Below are 5,955 nucleotides of genomic sequence, written 5' to 3'. Positions count from 1 at the left end.
TTGTCATGGCGTCTTTGAACTCTAGAGCTCAAAGACACCGATATGATTACATGGTCTGCAAATAGCAATCTTGATTCATTGCTAACATTATCCGTATTTAATACGTTTAGAACCCTCATTGGTCATATTTAATAACATGGAACACTGAAATTAAATATAAGGAAATGTAGGAGAAACCAAGGAACACCGGGTCGGGGTTCTGCGACACTGTACTTCGGTCACATATCCGGGATCGTCGTCTTCGTCGGGAAAACGCAACCTTCGACTGGTCTTTTCACGGGAAGAAATGGGACACGTGAATGAGATAAGCTACAGGAGCATTAGAAGGGGTGCGGCTGGGGCTGGAGCAGCCAGCAGGGACACAGAAACGGAACAGATCCTCAAGGGTTCATACCGCGGTGCTCCGCCACCGTCCTGGGCTCCGCAAGAAGGGAACGCGGTGTCCGCGACCTGCACTCCCGTCCCACCTGGCCCGGCCGAGCGGCTGGATCCGCCCCCGCGGCTACTCTCTCGGGGCCACGGCTGAGGACGGATGCCTCGCAGACATCCACGCCCCACTCTCCGGTCGCTAGCGCGGGAACCCCGGGGCCCGGGACCCCAAGCTCGCCGAAGCTGTCGCTGGCACCGACGAGGCAGAGCACCGCGTCGCCGAGGCGGCCGAAGCATCTGCTGCTGAACTTCAACTCGCCAAACAGGCGCGGCTGGAAGCAGGCCGCCCGACCCCGGGTGCCTGGTGTCACACCTTTGACTGCTGCGGAAGCCTCTGCGACGTGCTCCGGGTGGAGGGAGGCGAGAGCCAGAGCACAGTCACAGAGGACGCGTGGAAGAAGAGGGGAAGGGAAAAGCCAAAACCCAATCACCTGTCACAGCCTCTGTCTCCCTGCGTCGGCCCAGCAGGGGCCAGCTGGCCGACGGAGGGAGACAAAGACATCGCAGGAAGGTCGAGTTTTCAGGCTCCAGCCCTCTGCGATACTCACCTGCACGTGCGCTCTCGGCAACGCTCGCTTCTGACAAAATAGTCATCAGTTTGCCGTCTTGGCCCCGTCCCACCTGCTGTCACTGATCTGACTCAAGATGGCAAATGTTTCCATGACGGCAACCAAGAATTTTTTAAAATTTCTCAGAAATTCCCTAGAGAATAGAAGACAGGAAAAACAAACATATAAAACCCAGAGGAGTCTACGAATCGGAATAAATAAATGCGATCCAGTAATCTGGCTAAATGCACTCACAGATGTGTCCTTTTGCTCTATCGCCGTGGCTTGCCGCTCTGTCACAACTTCTCGCGCACAATCAGGCAGAGAGGAATGCCCTCCTCACTTCTCTTTTCAGCGCCTCCTACGAAGATGCTGTAATCTCGGTTTCTCGTAAGCGGTGGCTTGATTTGTTTGAGATGTATTATTACTTTACTGACTCCATAAATCTGGAAGGCTTGTTGAACACTGGATATGTGCTGTGGAGCCTTGTGATTCAAATTGTGTGTTCTTTCACTAAACAGTATTTCTCTCATTTCTTTGGCTGTTACCTAAGAGACTTCCTACCTCTCCGCTTTTCGTACTTCTTCGGGAAAAGTGCCACAATCCGTTCCTTTTATTCTTTGAACATACTCATATTGGTATTGTCCACGTGATGGGATGTTGTCTTCTACCTCCGGAATTTCTGTCTGTTTCCCGCTTTGTTCCTGTGTTGGGTTCTTTGTATGGGCCATGCTGCTCTATAAAAGTAGCCATTATACGACAAGCAAACAAAAGGACATCGATTCAGTTGGCACTCTCCAAGGCAGTGTCTGTTTGCCTCGATGTCACTTTCTAAGACTTATATTGGAATCGGTCTCCAGAGTGGCCCCGTCTCCCTTTCGTAGGCCCGTTCCTGTTGCTGGCCTGCCTGCTTGCTTACACTTGGGGTCCTGGTTCCGCTCCCTTCGTGACACCGATTTCCACCTCTGTGAGATCCTTCCTCGGGTGCAGCCGTAGGTGGGGCGCAGTCACCCTGGGATGACGACATCATTCTCGCAGGGCTCTCCTTGGACTGGCTCGCTCCATGATCTCTTGGGATCTGGTGCTAAACAAAGGAGGCGGCTCACCGATCGTTAGACAACGTCCTCGAGATGGCCACAGGCCAGCTGGGTCCACAGGTTTTGGCCGAGATAGACTAGTGAGTGACGCTCTGCATTAATCGAGAGCGATAAACCTATGCCTGCGTGCCCAAAGGAACAGACGTCACTTGAAATGGCCTTGAACTTCTCCACACTAAGGGGGCCCATGGAAACTGTCTACGGGAGAGGCAGAGTCTCTGGCAAGAGCTACAGAGCTGAACATTCTTCTCCTGTAGACTGCCTCTAGTCTTCTTGGCTCGCCTCTCCCATCGTGGAACCTCCGTCCTGGGAGTCGGCTGGGGACGGGGCGATATCCTTCCAAGGACTCTCCACCTTTCCTCCGTGGAATGGTCCCTATCCACGGGCCAGGGGCAGGATGGAGGAAGGGAACTCCTGACCTCTCAATTCCCGGTGAGGATGACTGAGCTGCTTCCATGTGGAGGTGGAGGGAACGGGAAATGGAATGGAATTTAAATCTGCATGGAGCTTGCTCACCACGTAGCTCCCCATCTTCCGGGCCCCGCCCGCCCAGCGTGAAGCTTCCGTCGATCCGAACTGGAGTGAGCCGCGCGCGACCCACTTCCTCTTCCTCCCCCACACGTCCCCGATTATCACTGCCCTCTCTGCTCCTTTGTATGGAATAACAGGAAGCAACGCTCTACCGAAACAGCAGCTTTCAATTTCCTATCATTTCAGATCGTCGTTACTTGATCTTACCTTTGGGATCGAACCGGAGCTCTTCCGAGCTTCGCCAATGCCGACGTGAAGCTTTCCGGGGAAATGAGCGCAGCTCGTGAAAACTATAAAAACCAAAACGAAAAACAAGCACGTCGGCGGCTTTGGATATCAAGACTGTAAATTAGCGGGATACTATGAAATAAATGGGCAGCAACGGAAACTCTTGGTCACGATGCCTTCGAGACTAGGGCTATGACCATAATGGCTTCTTGAAGGAAAACAGAGAGAGGATTAAGCGGGCAGGAAGCCGTACGGTGAGTCGTGATGCAAAAGCGTATGGTAAGAGGCGTTTCTCTACCTTTCGTGTCCGACACGGTGACAGAAGAGACTGGTGTCGGACACGAAAGAAAAACTGCAGATTGTTCTTTTCAGTCGGCCCCTCCTAGCAATTGTGCTCATAAACAGCCAGCTGTGTGATCTTGACTTTATGATGGGCACGACATGCTTTGAGAGAGCATCGGTCCCGTTCTCGAGGCCCAACTGATTAGTTCCATCAATTACAGCAGTCCACAGACATGACTCTGGCTTGTCCAGAGATTCAATTCCAGAGTCAGAAGCAAGCTCACCCGGCATCTGGCCTGGCCCCTTCACGTACCGCCGCAAACGCAGGAGGTCCCCTGCTAATGTCGGAAATGAGACCAAGCTCACCTCCTTAGATAGCTTTTGAACTGTGATTCGCCAAGAAAAGGAAAAGAAAAAAAAAACAACCCCAGCATAATTGAAGAGATTATAGTGATCTTTGATCAAACAGGTTACGAACGAGGATACGGCCGGACAGCGCTCTGCTCTTCGGATGAAAGGTAACTCATTTATTTTTAACGTGTCATCTGAAAAGCTCCATTTACTATCCATTGTTCGGTTGTCTCCTATTTCTTTAAATCTCTTTCTTTAAAAGTTACAGCAACTTTTAGAGTCTCTTCATTTTCTGACTAGTGCAAACATCACATCATACGGCACAAGATCAGAGCATAGGGACGTGATGCGGGTCGGTAATGATGGCCTCCGTTAGAATAGCACTACGGCAAGCCGTCGACAAAGCGAGGCCATTGTAAAGGGTGAGCTCATCAGATTTATACGTGTCTCTCTTTCGGGCCGTGACCATCTTGTCCCTTTACCTCCGTCCGGTGACACATTATTCCATGTGATTAAACTGATTGGACGATGTCTTTTCTCGGCTGCTTCTCTCCGCAGAAGCCCGCACAGCCGTAAAGCCCTGGGCCAAACCGGTAAAGATCCCCCCACGCGGGAAGCTCACGTTTCGGCGGAGGTCTGGCGGCAACCAACGCGCATACGACTGTGATTGCGGTCGGCTGCATTTCTCCCCCGGCTCTGCTTTTTGTTCCAGTACATCGATGACTTTCTAACACTGTAAATAAGGAGAAGTGCGAGCGGGCAAGGGATGGGCTGTGACTTGAGGTAGAGGACAATCATAGGAAATGAAAGGGTCCCTCCAAGTATGCTCACTCCTGAAAGAGAATTTCTAACGGAACCTGCATGGGGAAAAAAGCCGGGGTCTCTCGGGGAGGAGATCCGAGCGGGTCCATCGACGGGAGGGATAGGGTCATTCTACACTGGGGAGATCCAACGTTTTACAAGGAAAACTGATCTCTTTTTTGTGATATTCCGGAGGGGAAAGACGCCCCCCCCTCCGCCCCCCGGGGAAAGGAGGAGAAGGGACAGCCCGGGTTGGGAGGATCATCCGGGAGACCACTTCTCTCCCAAAAGAGGAGCCTCAGAGGAAGCCACGGCTCAGAAGTGTCTCCGGCCGTGGCCGATTTCGGCACCGATTACTTTATTCATCTCCTTATTCGCATGACCCATTTTCCCTACTTCTCATCTACGTATTGGAAACTGTTCTTGTCATCTTTAACACTTTTTTTTCACGGCCTCCTCTTGCCTCGGGACCGCACGAGAGACCGTAAACAGGGTGAAGAGAGAGACCCGCTCACGGGGAAAATCCCGGGAAGCTTACGCGTCGTTCCCGGCGGGCTCTCTCACAGTTCTGGCCCGGAACGGACACACGGACCAGCCGCCCGCCGCACGCGGCCACCGGGCACTTCGAATGCGGCTACTGCGGCTGAGGGCCAGTCGCCGGGCGCCGGGGTCCTCGGATGGACACCTCACCCCCACTCCGCACGACTCGGGTTCCTCCCCGGAAGTCCATCGCCGGAGGCCGTTCTGAGATGCGACAGGGCCCGGGACGCTTGTGGCACTCTGCAAAAGCCAACGCTTTTATGAGAGACTCCCTTCCGTCCACCGTCGGTTGATTGCATCTTAGCCCCTAGAGTCTTTGTATAGTTTGGCTATTCGAAAGCACCACGAACCCTACGGCGCAATGACGACACCGAAAAACGAACGAACGAACGATCCGATCGAGACGCGGGAGAAGCGTCCGTTCAGATCCTCGGCCCGACCGACGTGCGAGAAGGTGTTCGACCTCACGAGCCGTTACGTCGAAACCCCAAGGAGGTAGCCATTCTGACAGGTGTGACATGGCATCATCGACGGGACATGTCATGACGAGTGTTGGCGAGGTTGTGGGGCGACGGGAACCCTCGTCCCCTGCTGGCGGGACTGCAAATCGAGGAACCTCCGCACCGCTTTCCGTAGCGGCCGTACCAACCGACTGAGACTTGAGCGGCCAGGCGATCCAGCAATCCCTCGGGGGCACAGACCCAGTCAAGGCTTGAAACCCCACACGTGAAAAGATGGCAGCGCCTTTCACGGTGGCCGGGACCCGGAAGCGACCGAAGCGTCGTCCCACGATAGACGCCTGAAGGAAGAGGCTGCGCTACGTATTTCACGGTACCTATTGCTCGGCCGTAAGGAGAGAAGACACGCCGCCCCATGCGACGGCACAGACCGACCTTGGGATGATCGGGTTTGTTTTGCTCCCTTGACAGTCGAAAACCCCACGATATCGCTTATCTGTCTCTGTCTATGGGATGTCGATCTGAAAGCGACAAAGGACCAGGACAGAGACTCGTGGACGTGGACTATAGGCCAGCGGCTCCCCGAGGGTAGGGGCTGAGGGGGCGGGGCGAGGTAGATTTCTTTCCGTCACCACAGATCGGACCCCTATGGGTGGCGAACACACGATGCAACATCTGTGTGCACGTGTG

General features: G+C 53.8%; 1 long non-coding RNA gene across 1 annotated transcript; it reads right to left on the bottom strand.

Moving 5' to 3' along the window:
• Positions 1-1,703: 1,703 nt before the first annotated feature.
• Positions 1,704-2,881, bottom strand: LOC120599463 (uncharacterized). The gene is made up of 2 exons (XR_005651909.1): positions 2,813-2,881; positions 1,704-2,521 (listed from the first exon to the last, which is right to left on the bottom strand). It is a non-coding gene; the product is annotated as an uncharacterized LOC120599463 (long non-coding RNA).
• Positions 2,882-5,955: the final 3,074 nt, after the last annotated feature.

This window comes from Pteropus medius, unplaced genomic scaffold (assembly GCF_902729225.1).
Source record: "Pteropus medius unplaced genomic scaffold, Ma_sr-lr_union100, whole genome shotgun sequence".
Lineage (NCBI taxonomy): Eukaryota > Metazoa > Chordata > Mammalia > Chiroptera > Pteropodidae > Pteropus > Pteropus medius.
Note: the sequence above shows the minus strand (reverse complement) of the source record. Positions and strands in the feature narration are given on the sequence as shown.